Source organism: Podarcis erhardii, assembly GCF_964252035.2.
Source record: "Podarcis erhardii genome assembly, chromosome: 8".
Lineage (NCBI taxonomy): Eukaryota > Metazoa > Chordata > Lepidosauria > Squamata > Lacertidae > Podarcis > Podarcis erhardii.
In genome coordinates this window covers 11524120-11540974 of record NC_138499.1, presented here as the reverse complement: position 1 = coordinate 11540974, position 16855 = coordinate 11524120, and the positions used below count along the sequence as shown (strand labels likewise).

The 16855-nt window shown below is 45.8% G+C and overlaps 1 protein-coding gene across 4 annotated transcripts in view; it reads left to right on the top strand.

Annotated features, from left to right (window-relative positions):
- The first annotated feature begins 2523 nt into the window (after nt 1-2523).
- The window catches only part of EFR3A (EFR3 homolog A), an 89707-nt gene continuing 75375 nt past the window's right edge, over nt 2524-16855 (top strand). For all 4 annotated transcript variants that reach the window (XM_081874148.1, XM_081874149.1, XM_081874146.1 and 1 more), the window contains exon 1: nt 2524-2649. The gene's annotated coding sequence lies outside the window, so the exon portion shown is untranslated. The remainder of the gene's footprint in view (nt 2650-16855) is intronic.

Sequence of the window (16855 nt, the reverse complement as noted above, 5' to 3'; positions counted from 1 at the left end):
GAGCAAGTCGCGCACAAACGGGAGGTTATGCAAACCCTGATTTTTCACACCCGTCCTAGACCATGTTCCTAGAACTGCTTCGTGCATATTAATCTACTGTCACAACAGACCCCAAAATCTTAAAATCAAATTAAGCCCCGTGATCCTTAATAGCCTGCAGGCTCTTTCCTTAATAGAAAACGGTCCCCATTTAAATAAGGCATTCTTCTGGGTTGACAATTAGCTCTGCGTGCTTGCTCCAGACTACTGAAGTAATTTGGATTATAAATCAAGCTAAACTTCCACTTACTGTGGAGCCGAGCTGTGAGAAGGAAAATAAGTTGCTGTTTTGTGTTGCGTTTTATGAAAACAGAATCTTTTTGCTATTGCATACGCATAAGGGAAATATTCCAGTGTGGTGGTGCTTGAGCAAAAAAAAAGGTATGGAATAGAGCTTATCTGTTAGGGTTGGTGGGCAAAGACATACCACATATGAAGAAAACAATATTTTTATATGCAACAGCAGCTGCCAGGGTAGTGATTGCCACGAAATGGAAATCTCAGGATACACCAACCAAGGAAGAGTGGATTTGTAAATTAAGCGAGTATATAGCATTGGCAAAATGAACTTCAGTTATAAGATATCGATCAAATCAAAAGTTAAGAATGGAGTGGAAGTATTCCGAAGATTATATGTCAAATATTGTTCTAAAAATGACATGCTAATCGGCCTAGAATAAAAAATGTAAGCAATAACAAAACCAATAAAGAAAGAAGGAAAAATCAGAATTTAACAAAAATAAATTATTATAGAATGCAAGGGGTGGGGGGAAGGTAGAAAGAAATATAAAGAAGTCGAATTGCTGTGGAGGGAAGTATAGAGTGGGTGGTGGGTTTTATAATTAAGTGTATAATTATGCAGCTGTTGTAATTTAGATATTATATTTCATGTGAGGGAATCATTGGGAATTTTGGTTATTATGTGTATATGTTAAGTTTCAATGAAGATCGGGGGGGGGGGGAATGTGTGGAATTAAGCATTTGCAGGGCTACTTATGGATAGCAGCACCAGGGTCATTACCAGTGTTACCGGAAAAATCTGAGGGCTCCCTTGGACAAAAAGTAAAGACACCAACCAGAGTAAATTGAAGCAAATCAGCAGCCTGTAGGCTTGGTCTTTACTGAAGAAAGACTGTCACGACAGGGTACTCCCCTCACTTGCAGGTGAGAGGAAAGACACAGAAAAATGGTGTGCAAGACCTTATAAAAACTTTTGAAATTCCCCTCCTCTAGGTCAAGCCCACCCCCAGAAACATCATGCATACATTACAGAAAGGAGGGGTTGAGGGAGGAGTTGCAGTGGTAACCTGAGAGTCCTGTCACCTGGCTGGTTCCCTTCTCTCCCCCTCCCCATGAGTCAGTTTCAGGAGACAAAGGATAGTTGGCAGTTTCCTGCCCCCTGAGGGAAGATCTGATCATTGTCCTTTGTTCCAGTCCATGCTGAATCCACTCCCATATGCCAAGTTCTTTGTGATCTTGATTGTCTTCTGTCTGGCATAGCAACTGGGCAGGGCTCCTGTGGATGTGCTGGGATGGTGAAGGGATTATGGCTGCCCTGTATCAAACCTTCCCCATTTTGTAGTCCTTCCTTCATGGAGTAAAATAAAAGTGGAACAGTGCAAAACCGATGTATGGTTGATTTTCTATGAATTTATAACCGAAGCATAGCGTATGTAGTGTGTGAGTGTGAGTGTGTGTGAAGTTTGTACAAACTGAAAGATGGGGGGGGGGGTTTCCTGCTACACCAGTGAGGTATCTGTGGCGCCATCAGAGCAATTGCATCTTATAGGGATCTCAAACTGCAGGCACCCAGAGTCTGAGAAAAACATTACGATGTCACTGCCAGTCTGGGTAGACAGTGCTGAGCTGCATGGATGGATTGGCCCAATAGAAGACATGAGCATAGAAGATGGCGTTTATAAGTGGTCCATGTTTCAGAAGCATACACTAAGGTTGGTAGTACAATAGCTTTGTAAACAAGCATTTATGGTTTCCCTTCAGCAATACCCTTTACATAATGATAAAGCTGTGGCTAAGAAAATAATAACCTTGTACTGTTTTGATCTCAACTTTTTTCTTTATTTTTTTTTAAGTAAAGTAATTGCATTGAAACAGTAGAATAAAAAGACAGCATAAAATCACATAAAATAATAATAATTTTCTCTCCCACTTAGGTCTCTTTAACCAAATATTCTCATCCCTGGGGAAGGCGCTCTCTGTACATGCTCAGAGGCACCTCGAAGTAGTCGACACCATTTACTGGTATTTATTGAACCGAAATATATACCTATGCAAAGCTGGCTAAGGCTGCCTAAACATTCAAGGATAGAAGTGCTGAGCCCTGACTTACAAATCTGTGCTGCTCTTCGCCCCGCCTTGCGCACAGAGGATGCAGTTGCGGCGACGCTCCGCTGCGCCGCAGCAGCCCCTGGGCATCTTTCTCTGCCGCGCAACAGGGGCGGGAGGAGGAGGAGGAGGGGAGAGAGAAGGACAGAAACTACAGCCCCCATCATGCAGAGCGCCTCGGCAAAGCCTTTAATAGGGTAGGGCGGGAGCAAGATGGCAGCAGCGGCGGCGGCTCCGGCTGCAAAGGGAAAGGGAGCGGCGCAGGTGAGTGCGTGCGCTGCCCGCCGCGGATGTGCGGGCATCGATCTCAGGCGCGGGTATCGCTTTGTAGAGGAGAATGCGCATAGGCTCCCATTTGCAGGGCCAGGGAGACAGCAGCAGCAGCAGCGACAGAGTCCGTCCTCCCTGCTTCATTTTTCCTCTCCCCTCCCTTGGCTTGGGCACAGTGGACTGAGGTGCATTGCAATTTTTTTTTTCTTTTTTGCATGTTGCATTCTTAACATTTTATATGCCGCCTTTCCTCCCAGGAGCTCAAGGCGGCTTACATGGTCCTCTTCCTCCCCGTTTTTATCCATCCAACAGCCCTGCGAGGTAGCTTAGGCTGAGAGCTGGTGGCTGGACCCAAGGTCACCCAATGAGCGTCATGGTTTTTATCTGAGCGTTTTCCCTTCCCCTTTTATCCCGTTTCTCCTCCATGCTTCCTCTCCCCTCCCACCCCAACAACAACCTTGCAAGGTAGGCTATCCTGGAAACAGCTGGCCAAGGTGGTCACCCAAATCAGCTCCGTTGCCTGAAGGAGATTTGAACCCTGGTCACAGCCTTATGCTCTAGCCCAGTAGTTCCCAGTCTCCAGCTGCTTTTGGACTAGAACTCCCATCACCCCTAGCTAGCAAGACCAGTGGTCAGGGGTGATGGGAATTGTAGTCCCAAAAAACAATTAGAGACCCAAGTTTGGGAGACAGTGCTCTAGCCACTTCAACACACTACCTAATTCACACAAAGCGTAGAGCTTTCTTTGCTTATTGAACCCTGTGTCGTTGGCTGCGTCCTTATAATTATATCTGGGGTTTTCTCTCCCCCCCCCCTTTTCTTAACTTTATGCAGTCTGGAGAGGAAAGTATATTTCATATTTAGCAGGACCAGGTGAAAAAATGAGTTAGGTCTCTTGCTTGCCCTTTTAACAGCTGTGTAGACTTTCAGCTTAGCTACACCTGCTGAAATCTAGCTGAAATCTGAAGTCTGTGCGGCTATTAAAGGTGTAGAACCTTCTTCTCCTTTGCATCTGCCCCACCATATGCAAAGCATGCCTTCTTCAAATGCCCCCTTGCCAAACCCTCTTGCAGTTTGTTGAGCGTGTGCTCATAGCTGCCAGGAAGATTTGACAATCCCTGTCGCTCCTCCATTTGCAGTCAGAACCCGTGGCTGGGAAGGTGGGAAATCCTTGCTGATCAGCTTATAGCTACTAATCTGTTTGTCATCCCCGCACACACCTGCTTTCCTACGTTCCCTGCCCCTACAGATAAGGCAACTATATCATATCAGTTCTGATGCGGAGGAGGAAGAGATTCTTCTCTGTTATGAAAAGAAGTGCTCATCAAATCCCCAAGTCTGGATTTGGAGTGGGGTGGATGAGAATCTCCAGTTTAGGAACCTGAGAAGCAGCCTTTTACAAAGCTTTGCCCCATTTAGCTTAGGATTGCCTACACCGACTGGCAGCAGCTCCCAGGGTTTCAAGCAAGGGACATTCCCAGCCCTGCCTGGAGAGCGCACCTGGAACATTCTGCATGCTAAGCAGGTGCGTTAACACAGAGCCCTTAATTTGCCGGTATGCTCAAAGCAATCTCTTTCCCCCTTCCCCAAGGTGTTGGTAATTTGGGGTAGGAGTCAATCGTATGCCAACAGGTTAAGCAATGGGCTGTAGCTCAGTAGGAGAGCACCTCTGTTCTACATGCAGAAGGTTCCTGATTTAAAATTAAAAAAATCCTTCCAGTAGCACCTTGTTGTTGTTTAGTCGTTTAGTCGTGTCCTACTCTTCGTGACCCCATGGACCAGAGCACGCCAGGCACTTTTGTCTTCCACTGCCTCCCGCAGTTTGGTCAAACTCATGCTGGTAGCTTCGAGAACACTGTCCAACCATCTCGTCCTCTGTCGTTCCTTTCTCCTTGTGCCCTCCATCTTTCCCAACATCAGGGTCTTTTCCAGGGAGTCTTCTCTTCTTATGAGGTGGCCAAAGTATTGGAGCCTCAGCTTCAGGATCTGTCCTTCCAGTGAGCACTCAGGGCTGATTTCCTTCAGAATGGATAGGTTTGGCCTTCTTGTAGTCCATGGGACTCTCAAGAGTCTCCTGCAGCACCATAATTCAAAAGCATCAATTCTTCGGCGACCAGCCTTCTTTATGGTCCAGCTCTCACTTCCATACATCACTACTGGGAAAACCATAGCTTTAACTATATGGACCTTTGTTGGCAAGGTGATGTCTCTGGTTTTTAAGATGCCTTCTAGGTTTGTCATTGCTTTTCTCCCAAGAAGCAGGCGTCTTTTAATTTCGTGACTGCTGTCACCATCTGCAGTGATCATAGAGCCCAAGAAAGTAAAATCTCTCACTGCCTCCATTTCTTCCCCTTCTATTTGCCATGAGGTGATGGGCCCAGTGGCCACGAGTTTGTTCTTGGTATGAGCTTTTGTGTGCATGCACAATTCTTCTGACACACCGAAACAGGGTTACCACACCTATCAGCCAATCACCCATTCCCACCACTCTTCTGAGTAATACCCCTCCCCATCCTCTCACTATATATAAGGGTCTGGTGACTTCTGTTTCAATGTATCTGAAGAAGTGTGCATCCACACGAAAGCTCATACCAAGAACAAACTTAGTTGGTCTCTAAGGTGCCTGGCGTGCTCTGGTCCATGGGGTCACGAAGAGTCGGACACAACTAAATGACTAAACAACAACAAGGTGCTACTGGAAGGAATTTTTTTTATTTTGTTTCAGCTATGGCAGACCAACACGGCTACCTACCTGTTCCTGATTTAGGTAGTGCAATTGTAGTTGATTGGGAGGTTTGATGCACCAGACTCACTTCCCCCAAAGCTCTGGACTTCTTGCTGTAAATAAAGTGATGGGGAAACTTAACTGGAAATGGTTTAAGGCAACATCATCTGACCTCCTTTCCACCATGCAAACAAATCAGAATGAATGTTCAATGAACAGGTCATCTGGAAGCTCCCTAACCTAGGGAGAAGAAAGGAGGCGTCCATGGGGCACTGACAAGTGCAGTGCATCCAGTTCTCTGTTGTGGCCAACCAGATGGTCCTCTTTAGTTATTTGCTCCCCGGCAAACTGATAGTCAGATGCACTGCCCCTGAATATGGAACCTCCATTTGGCTATCATGCTTCTGCTGCTGTTAATTTGTTTAGTCAACCTCCTGAAAAATCGTCCAAAGCAGGTTTCCTCAACCTCGGCCCTCCAGATGTTTTGAGACTACAATTCCCATCGTCACTGACCACTGGTCCTGCTAGCTAGGGTATCATGGGAGTTGTAGGCCAAAAACATCTGGAGGGCTGAGGTTGAGGAAGCCTGCTCCAAAGTAAGGATGGGGAAGCTGTGGCCTTCCAAATATTGCTGGACTACAACTCCCATCAATCCTGGCCATTGGCTACGCTGGCTGGGACTGATGGGAACTGTATCCCGCAGCATCTGGCTGCCTCTGATCTGTAGAGTCACAGATCAGGGTCACTGCTCTAAAGCCAATATCAATCATTACATTGTGTGGCTGCACACTCTGTAATTGCCCTTCATATGATGATGGCTTGGTTTTATTGTCCCAAATCTGCCGCCAATCAGTTTTTATTGGATTTCTGGTTCTAGGAAGCAGGAAGGCAGGAAGTTAATAACCTCTATCTTCGCTCCTCGCTTTCCCTACAACAGGCATAGGCAAACTCAGCCCTCCATATGTTTTGGGACTATAATTCCCATCACCCCTGACCACTGGTCCTGTTAGCTAGGGATGATGGGAGTTGTAGTCCCAAAACATCTGGAGGGCCGAGTTTGCCTATGTCTGCCCTACAACATTTAAGACTTCTACCCAATCACCCTGGTTTTCTTTTTATTTCTGGTATACTCAAAAGTCCTGCTTCTGAATCTTTTGCATTTTCCCCCATTGGGAAATTCCTCCCTCCAACCCATTCATCATTAGGGCTGTCCTATATTGCTTCTTTTCTAACCCTGTGCTCTTCACTTGAGAAAATGTTCCCCGGCTTTCTTTGATTAGAAAACATAGATAAAACACTTAAACAGATGTTGCCGTTTTGGAGAATTAAGGGGTGGTATTCAGCTAAGTTTTACTCAGAGTAAACCAACTTAAATTAATGAACATGGCTAATTAATTTCAATGGGTATACTCTGAGTAAAACCTAAGTTGGGTACCACCCACGGTTGTTTAATGTTTAACTCTAAATACCTAGCAGTTCCAGAGTTTGTATGACAGTAGAAGATGGCAATAAATAATAATGCAAATGTTGGGTTTATTGACTCATAGACTCATAGACGTGTAGATGAATTCCCCCCCCCCCCCGATCATCTAGTCCTATCTTCTGCAATGCAGAAATCACAAATAAAGTACAAGACTCATTAGAGATGCTTAGAACGTCCATTATTCCGATATGCTGAAGGAATCAAATTCCCTGCTACTGGCAGTGGAGTCTGGCTTGTTATAGTAGATTGTTGTTGTTATTGTTTAGTCATTTAGTCGTGTCCGACTCTTCGTGACCCCATGGACCAGAGCACGCCAGGCACTCCTGGCTTCCACTGCCTCCCACAGTTTGGTCAAACTCATGCTGGTAGCTTCGAGAACACTGTCCAACCATCTCGTCCTCTGTCGTCCCCTTCTCCTTGTGCCCTCCATCTTTCCCAGCATCAGGGTCTTTTCCAGGGAGTCTTTTCTTCTCATGAGGTGGTCAAAGTATTGGAGCCTCAGCTTCAGGATCTGTCCTTCCAGTGAGCACTCAGGGCTGATTCCCTTCAAAATGGAGAGGTTTGATCTTCTTGCAGTCCATGGGACTCTCAAGAGTCTCCTCCAGCACCATAATTCAAAAGCGTCAATTCTTCGGTGATAGTAGACTGTAGCGGGTGTAAAATGGAATTGTGTCCTGGTTATTTTGTGTGTGTGTGTGTGTGTGTGTGTGTGTGGTTGTAGTTTTTCCAATAGCAGATTCCAGGCTGCTGCTATTTTGGGGGGATGGGGGGGGATTCAATCAGGGCTATTCAGGCTGCATAATTATAGTTGATTGGGAAATCTTTGTGCAGCAAACCTGTTTCCCTGGAAGATCAGTCTTTTTTGCAGTAAGGAAAGTGACGAGAAAATTCAAGACAAAAAGTGTAAGCTAACACTTGCTTTGCTGCAGCTTCACCTAACCTCCCCACAAATGCTCATTAAATAGCCAGCACTGTCTAATCTCATTGCAAACAGATCAGGATATATACTGAACAAAACAGGTCAGCTGGAACTGCCCTCATTTCACAGGAGGTGGACTCTGCTTGTGAGCTATAGTTTTCTGAAAGACACAACAGCAAAAAGGGATGCATGGTAACTGTAAGCTATGTGTAAATAAAATCCAGTGTACCATCACAAAATATAATAGCATTTGCATGGATCGACTGGGGATGCAATCTGCTTCTGAGTGCACCAGCTTTTGCTGTGAAAATGGCAAGCCAGGAATAAGGCTGCTGATTGCAAGGCAGCTCATGCTGTGATTAAAGTACAATCCTGAGCATATACCGAGATTTTATTTGTCTCTTTAGCTTCTTATTGGCTGTGGTTCTCTAAGGAAATCAGGCAGAGATCTTTCTCACGCAGGCACCCTGTGATCCCTTTAACTGACATTCCAAGGGGATGAATTTGGGAGCACTTCCAGAAGGATGCACGCCAGGAATGGGAAACCAGTGACAGCAGGAAGGCCGCAGGTCTCTTGCTTCTGTCAGCCCCAGGCAGCGCAGCCAGTGGTCAGAGGTGATGGGTAGTTGCTGTCTTAAAACGTATAGAATCATAGAATTGCAGAGTTGGAAAAGACCATGGGGGTCATCTCGTCCAACCCCCTGAAATGCAGGAATCTTTCGCCCAGGGTGGGGACCAAATCCATGAAATTAAGAGTCTCATGCTGTACTGACTGAAGGAGGACCACAGATTCCCCATCCAACATCTAGCCAAATATGAATGGTTTCAGAGGAGGGTATAAAAGATGGTTGGTAGAGCACGAGACTCTTAATCTCAGTGGGTTTGAGCCCCACGTTGGGCAAAAGATTCGTACATTTCAGGTGGTTGACCCAGAGATGACCCTCTGGGTCCCATCCAGCTCTACATTTCTATGCGTCTTCAGTACTATGCAGGAAGGATGAAGAAATTATATACCCAGTTATATACCCTTATACAGTGGTACCTCTGGTTAAGAACTTAATTCATTCTGGAGGTCCGTTCTTAACCTGAAACTGTTCTTAACCTGAGGTACCACTTTAGCTAATGGGGCCTCCCGCTGCCACCGCTCAATTTCTGTTCTCATCCTGAAGCAAAGTTCTTAACCCGAGGTACTATTTCTGGGTTAGCGGAGTCTGTAACCTGAAGTGTCTGTAACCTGAAGCGTCTGTAACCCAAAGTACCACTGCATACATAATAGATCTCTATGGTCTGCATTGCATGAATCTCACCTAAAACATCCTTGGCAGATGACCATCCAACCTTTTCCTATAAACCTCCAAGGAAGGAGAGTCCACCACCTCCAGAAGGTGACCGTTCCATCGTTGAATGGCTCTTAGCACCAGAAAGTTCTTCCTGAAGTTTAGTCGGAATCTAATTTCTTAATAATCATAACAACAACAACAACAATAATTTATTATTTATACTTCACCCATCTGGCTGGGTTTCCCCAGCCACTCTGGTCGGCTTCCAACAGAACACTAAAATACAATATCCTATTAAACATTAAAAGCTTCCCTGAACAGGGCTGCCTTCAGATGTCTTCTGAATGTCAGGTAGTTGTTTATCTCTTTGACATCTGGTAGAAAGGCATTCCACAGGGCGGGTGCCACTACCGAGAAGGCCCTCTGCCTGGTTCCCTGTAACTTGGCTTCTCGCAGCGAGGGAACAGCCAGAAGGCCCTCGGCGCTGGACCTCAGCGTCCGGGCAGAACGATGGGGGTGGAGACGCTCCTTCCCCCATTGGTTCAAGTCCTACCCACCAGAGCAAGAGAAAACAAGCCCTTATACTGAGTCAGACCACCGATTCATTTAGCTGCATATTGTCTACACTGGCTGGCAGCTGCTCTCCAGAGTTTTGAGCAGGGTTCCCTTCCAGTCCTTCTGGAGATGCTGGAGTTTGAACCTGAGCTACAGCCTTTCCCCTTATCATTGCCATCGGTGGACTACATAGACACAATAAATTTGGATGAAAGCACATGTTGAAGTCTGAGCCTGTGTTCTCCATTAAATGAGACAACCCTGGAAAGCGATGCTGCTGTCCACAGCATTGCTGCAAAGAAATTATTGCAATGAAGACGAGCACCGAGGCTCTTGAAATGTTAATGTTGTGCCCGTGTGCTGACACTCCTCTAACGACTCTTCCCAAACGAGGCAAAATAGTTGAGTGTTGTGGGCGGCTTTGCACTTGACATTTTCAGTGTGGGTATAAATACCCAGAGTGCGAAACAGGCAGGCTCCCCGTCACTTGTCAGAGGCACGTGCAGGGAATGGTGACCATTCCCTGCAAAACGCGCAGAAGCAAGCGTCTGATTCTTGGCTGCCCCTTCTGCGATAAAGCGTCTATTTATACATGCACCCTCTGTTCACACTGAATGAGGGATGTGTGCGTATACGTGTATATATAAAACACCAGATTTTGTTTTAATCTTTAAAAATAGTGGGTTTGAGACACATGTGGGGAGCTGTATTAGGTTGACACAAATCAAATTAATAGTTGTCGGTTGGGGGAGTGGGCGGGCAATCCTATGGCGAGATCTGTCTGGACGAGCAGTTTAGGATGTGGCCAATCTTGGGCTCGGCCAGCTGATTCCCCTCTCAGCTGGAGTCAAATTCACAACCCTGGCTCAGCCCATTATAGGTAAAGGTAAAGGGACCCCTGACCATTAGGTCCAGTCGTGACCAACTCTGGGGTTGCGGCGCTCATCTCGCTTTATTGGCCGAGGGAGCCAGCGTACAGCTTCCGCGTCATGTGGCCAGCATGACTAAGCCACTTCTGGTGAACCAGAGCAGCGCACAGAAACACCGTTTACCTTTCCGCTGGAGCAGTACCTATTTATCTACCTATGCTTTGTGCTTTCGAACTGCTAGGTTGGCAGGAGCAGGGAGCGAGCAACAGGAGCTCACCCCGTTGCAGGGATTCGAACCACCCACCTTCTGATCAGGAAGTCCTAGGCTCTGTGGTTTAACCCACAGCGGCACCCGCGTCCCCAGCCCATTATATGTTGATGTAAATTGCTCATCCTGGCTCAGCTGCTGAGCCAAAGCTGTTGTAAGTTTGCCAAAGGGGGGGGGATCCTAAGCCTGTACACCTCGCAGAGGCCCCCAACTCCTAGGGGCCCAGTTCTTTTGCTCATGTTCTGAATGTTAAGGGGGAGGGGGAGGCTGAGTGTTCAACTGAGAGGGGAAGGAGGAAGAAGCTGTCAGGAGCTCAGCCTACACTCGAGTAGGACCCTGGTAGAGACACATGCTTGACTCCTTCCCTCCTGGTCGATGGTTCAGGAGCTTCATAAGCTTTCTTCTGCCCGAATGTCACAGCAACCGATGCCTACCGACACCGGCACACTTAGGGATCCACAGAGTTTACGCATCATGCGCGTGACCTGACCTCAGCAACTCAGCATTTTGGCTAATCTACTTCATTGACATATAAACGCACACAGAGCACTTCAACATGGCTCCCTCTCTCTCTAGCATCAGACAGCAAAAAGAAAGAACAAAGGACAATAGTCCCACTCCATGGAACACAGTAACACAAACATCTTGTCTCCATCACTTCCCACTCTGTGGAGTCAAAACATACACCATCATGTGAAATACAACAATCCCATGACTGCAATCATGGAACAGGAATTCTAACAGAAACAGCAGGAGGCTAGGGGAGGCTGATTGTTGAGCCAGCGGCGGCTCCTTCTTCTCCTGCCATGTAAGGAAAAGATGGGGAAGCAGTCCCTGGCTGGTGGTGACTGCAGCACGAGGGAGTGGAGGCCAAACAGGAGAGAGGAGGAGCCACCAGCTATTGAAGTCACACTGCCACCGTGTTCAGCACTGCCCCCTGGCTTCTCCTGACATCCTGGCATCACAATATCACATGCACGACACCCTGAGGTCATGTACACATCATCACCTCTCCAATCCTTGATGCAAGTTGGCACCTTTGTCACCTGGTAATGTGGCTACCCAGCATAGAAGACAGTTTTAAAGGCATGCTTTCCCTCTGCCAGGCTTAGGCAGAGTGCCAGTCCCAGTCCTGCTGCTGAATAGGGCTTGGGTCTGGTGCAACTGTACTCCAGCTTAACTTACACCAGGGGTCGTCAAACCTTTTGAGCAGGGGGCCGGTCCACTGTCCCTCAGACCTTGTGGGGGGCCGGACTATATTTTGAAAAAATAAATGAATGAATGAATTCCTATGCCCCACAAATAACTCAGAGATGCATTTTAAATAAAAGCACACATTCTACGTACTTATGTGAAAACACCAGGCAGGCCCCACAAATAACCCAGAGATGCATTTTAAATAAAAGGACACATTCTACTCGTGTAAAAACACGCTGATTCCCAGACCGTCTGTGGGCCGGAATGAGATGGTGATTGGGTCACATCCGGCTCACGGGTCTTAGTTTGCCTACCCCTGACTTACACCCTCCTGCTATACGCCAGCTTCTTGTGCATAGGATTGCTCTCCTGATGGAACTACCAGCCTTCTTTTATTTAACTGATAAGACTATCATCGCCATGCCCCTTGTTGGCCAGAGTTATAGCTCTGATTTCTCCCACGGCTGTTTGTGTGTTCCGTGATTCTGCAAAACCAAAGGCGGAATTCTTCCTCACAACCTTGGTTTTTATTTAGGGGAGGGGGGGGGAAACACACACAACCCTCAAGTTTCTTGTCCCCGTGGCTGCAATGCTATTATAGGATCATAGAATTGTAAAGTCGGAAGGGACCCCAAGGGTAATCTAGTCCAACCCCCTGCAATCCATGAATCTCAGCTGTTATGCAAAGACAAATGGAAACCCTGAAATATGATGAACACATTTACCGGTAATTTATACAACTCAGGGTTTTTCAACACATTGTTTGGATTTCCTTGGTGCATTTGCCGAACCCCACTTGCCCCTCACTTCAACAGTTTTTGACTCCGTTTTAAAGCTCCAGGTTCTAAAAGACCCGTCAGCCAGTATTTCCATATCTTGTCCTCAGCCGCTGTGTGTCTCAGCCCTGTGAAAACCCATATTTTTGAGGTAATTAAAATGTTTTGGCAGTTCATTGATTCCCCCCTCCTTTTAAACCATGAAACCTCAGTAAAAGAATTTTTTATTTAGTGTGGGATGACAAAGCTGGTGGGTGACATCTGTTTGACACACTCCTTAGTGGGTCCAGTGGTACATTTTGGGAGGGAGGGGAGAGAGAAACTTTGCTTTCCCCCCCCTTCCCAAAAACTGGGAAAAGTCGCACGCAGCATATTGACAATCTGTCGGTGCTGCTTAACCATTGATTTTTGTTTTGATGCTGCTCCTCGCTGCTGCTGCTGCTTTATTATAAAATCATGTTGATGGATGACAAGCTGCAGGTGGTAGGAGGATGAGAATGGGCTGAGGTGGGAATAGCCGATTCGAGTTGTCTGCTGAAAGTAGGAAACTGATGGGAAGAAAGCAGAAAAGGGAAGGGTGGTGGTTGAGAAGACCAAACACCAGTTTTGGCTGTAGCCAAGGGTTCACTAGAGACAGAGGCCCTGAAGTTGACTGGAGAGGTTATGAGCTACTAATTCCATCCTCTTCCAGTCTTGTTGGCTCTCAATCCTAGGTCGGCCCCTTCCCATTGCATGCTATTGGGGAAAAAACAGCAAAGACCTGATGAAGAGAGCCCAGCAGAGGTTATATTTTCTGAGAATCCTCCATAAAAACAATCTCTCAAAGGACCTGTTAATGGCATTTTACCATTGTACTGTGGAGAGTGTATTACCTTGTGGTCTGTGTGTGTGGTTTGGGAGCTGCACGGTCAGGGGAAAAACAATGCAGTCTAGGGTTGTAAAGACTGTGGAGAGAATAATTGGGTGCATTCTTCCCACCTTGGATCAAATCTATGCTTCCAGGTGCCATAAGAAAGCTGCAGAGATAGCGCAGGATAGTGCGCACCCCGGAAATGATCTCTCCAGCTTCTGCCTTCTAGAAGAAGGTACAGGGTTATAAAGACTAGGACTAGCCACCTGAGAAACAGTTTCTACCCTATGCGATTTTGGTTTTAAATGCAGTGTAAGGAGTCTCTATGGGAGTATATTGTATTTAAAAATGGGGTATCAGAGCTTTTAGGGGGCTAACCAGGTTGGGATAGCTGGGATAGCAAGCTAGTTGGGTTTTGAATGTTTTATGTAGATTTTTCAATTTTGTTGTTCTGTATGGGACAATGACAATAAAGATTATTGTATCGTAAAGATTATCGTATCGCATTGCGTCCTACATTTTGGGTACTCTTTTATGCACAGTGCTCAATGCATCCGCCTATAAAATGTTCATTTTGCATGCAACCTCTGTGCACACCACAAAGCACTTTGATACCACTTTAAACAGTCATGGATCCCCCCCAAAAAATAATAATTCTGGGAACTGTGGTTTGTTAAGCGTGCTGATAGTTGTTAGGAGACCCCATTTCATTTCGCAGAGTTACAGTTCCCAGAGTTCCCTATGAAGAGGGATTGATGGTTGAGCCACTCTGGGAATTGTAGCAAATCCCACCCCCCAGCAACACATACATCTGAAGCAGTATCTGAAGAAGTGTGCATGCACACGAAAGCTCACACCAATAATAAACTTAGTTGGTCTCTAAGGTGCTACTGGAAGGAATTTTTTTATTTTGTTTTGACTATGGCAGACCAACACAGCTACCTACCTGTAACATACACATACACACAGACTGGAGATTTGCATACCCACCAAACCTCTGAACCTTTGAAGGAGAAGGTAGTGGATAGCTAATTAAAAGGGAAGTGTGTCTCTGTTGTTGGTAAATAATTATTTCCCCCCAGCTACTACCAGTGTTACTTGTCCACATCCACTACATTGCGTTACTAGAATATCGCTTTATAAAGAATGTCAAGCAAAGCGCCTGTTTTTCGGGTTTGATTCCACGGTGATATCCAAAAACTAAACTTGTGGTGGCTGTCATGGCAACAGTGTCATAATACTTGCTATTAATATTACACACTGAGAGCATGTTTTGAGGCTTGCCAATTATGTCTATATCTATATATCTGATGCTTTCACACACACCCCATCATTGCGTTTGATCTACAATATGCCTAAATATTTTTGAGGGGAAATGTTATGGAGAAAATGCAACGGGCCTCCTCCCCTCCCCACTCTACAAAATTTTCACAGCAGTATTTCTCATGACCTATTTGATGCTTATTACTGGTTTTCCAGCTAATGGGTGTGTGAGTTTCTGCATGCCTTGCTGCTCCTTTCGTCTCTGGTCAAATTCCCATGTTTATTGTGCAGTGGTTTCAAAGTGTCTTCTGGAGAGTAACAAGTGTGAAATGCTATTAGTGTAAGCCAGGGGCTGACAGTGCAGTATGTTCCCAACCAGGGTCTTCTATGGCAGCTGGAAAGGTTCTAACCAAATGTCTCCATCTGCTGCAGTTTTCACCGACTCACCCTCTTCTATATATGGTCCCTTTAAGCACACCTACATTTCATTGGATGCCAGGATTGGACTCCTCATACTTGGGTTCCAGCGTGGATCTGGGCCTGAACTTAAGGGCACAGTTATGTAGCCAACATAATCCATGGTTGGGCAGCAGGGAAGGGTTAATCTGGTTGTTGTTCTTGTTGTTATTTATTAAATTTGTATACAGTGGTACCTTGGTTTACGATCTTAATCCGTTTGGAAGTCCATTCTTAAACCAAAACTGTTCTTAAACTGAGGCACACTTTCCCTAATGAGGCCTCCCACCGTTGGTGCCCTTCCACCGTTTGGATTCTGTTCTTAGACCAATGTAAAGTTCTCAAACCGGGACACTATTTCCGGTTTTGCGGAGTTCATAAACCAAATCGTTCTTAAACCGGACTGTCCTTAAACCGAGGTACCAATGTACTGCCCTATATCCACAGGTCTCATGGTGGTTGTCAACATAAAATCACAACATTAAAACACAAAATTCATAATAAACACAAGAACAACCCAATATATCACACACACACACACACACACACACACTTTATAAGGGCATTGGAAGTCTATCATGTAGCAGCTTGTGGTCAGCACCTTGGAGAGTTCCCATCACTTGTAGGAATTGCTCCATCACCTGTTGAAGCCCACTGAGCAGTTTTTAAGTAGTGTCTGGAGACGGCCCTAACCCACTCTTGGCCATTATGGACTGGCAGAAATCCTGGATTGTTCTGTAGCTTTCATGTGTATGTTTTGTTTTCTAAACCCAGAGATTACAGAGATGAGTGCTTTTTAAAGGTAAAGGTAAAGGTACCCCTGCCCGTACGGGCCAGTCTTGCCAGACTCTAGGGTTGTGTGCTCATCTCACTCTATAGGCCGGGAGCCAGTGCTGTCCGCAGACACTGATGGTCCTATATTGAAATGGTCTGGACCTACATTGGCTCCCAGTACATTTCCAAGTACAATTCAAAGTGTTGGTGCTGACATTTAAAGCCCTAAATGGCCTTGGCCCAGTATACCTGAAGGAACATCTCCACCCCCATCATTCAGCCTGGACACAGGTCCAACGCCGAGGGCCTTCTGGTGGTTCCTCACTGCGAGAAGTGAAGCTACAGGTAACCAGGCAGAGGGCCATCAGATGTCAAGGAGATAAACAACTATCTGACTTGTAGAAGACATCTGAAGGCAGCCCTATTTAGGGAAGTTTTAAATGTTTGATGTTTTATTGTATTTTTAATATTTTGTTGGAAGCCACCCAGAGTGGCTTGGGAAAATCAGCCAGATGGGCGGGGTATAAATAATAAATTATTATTATTATTATTATTATTATTATTATTATTATTACTTTAAAAATACGGGGTCTTGGCTTTGAAGATGGTTGTTTGAAAGACTTGCAGTGGACAGTTCCATTACACAAATTTGCATACAATCTGCATGCAATGACTCTGAGCTACAGGATGGGCCTTGTACATGGTATGCGTGGATTGAGACCTCTGCAAATTAATATAGTGAGTGACTGACCTCTAAGCAAAGGGAATCAATGGTTTTTTGTTTA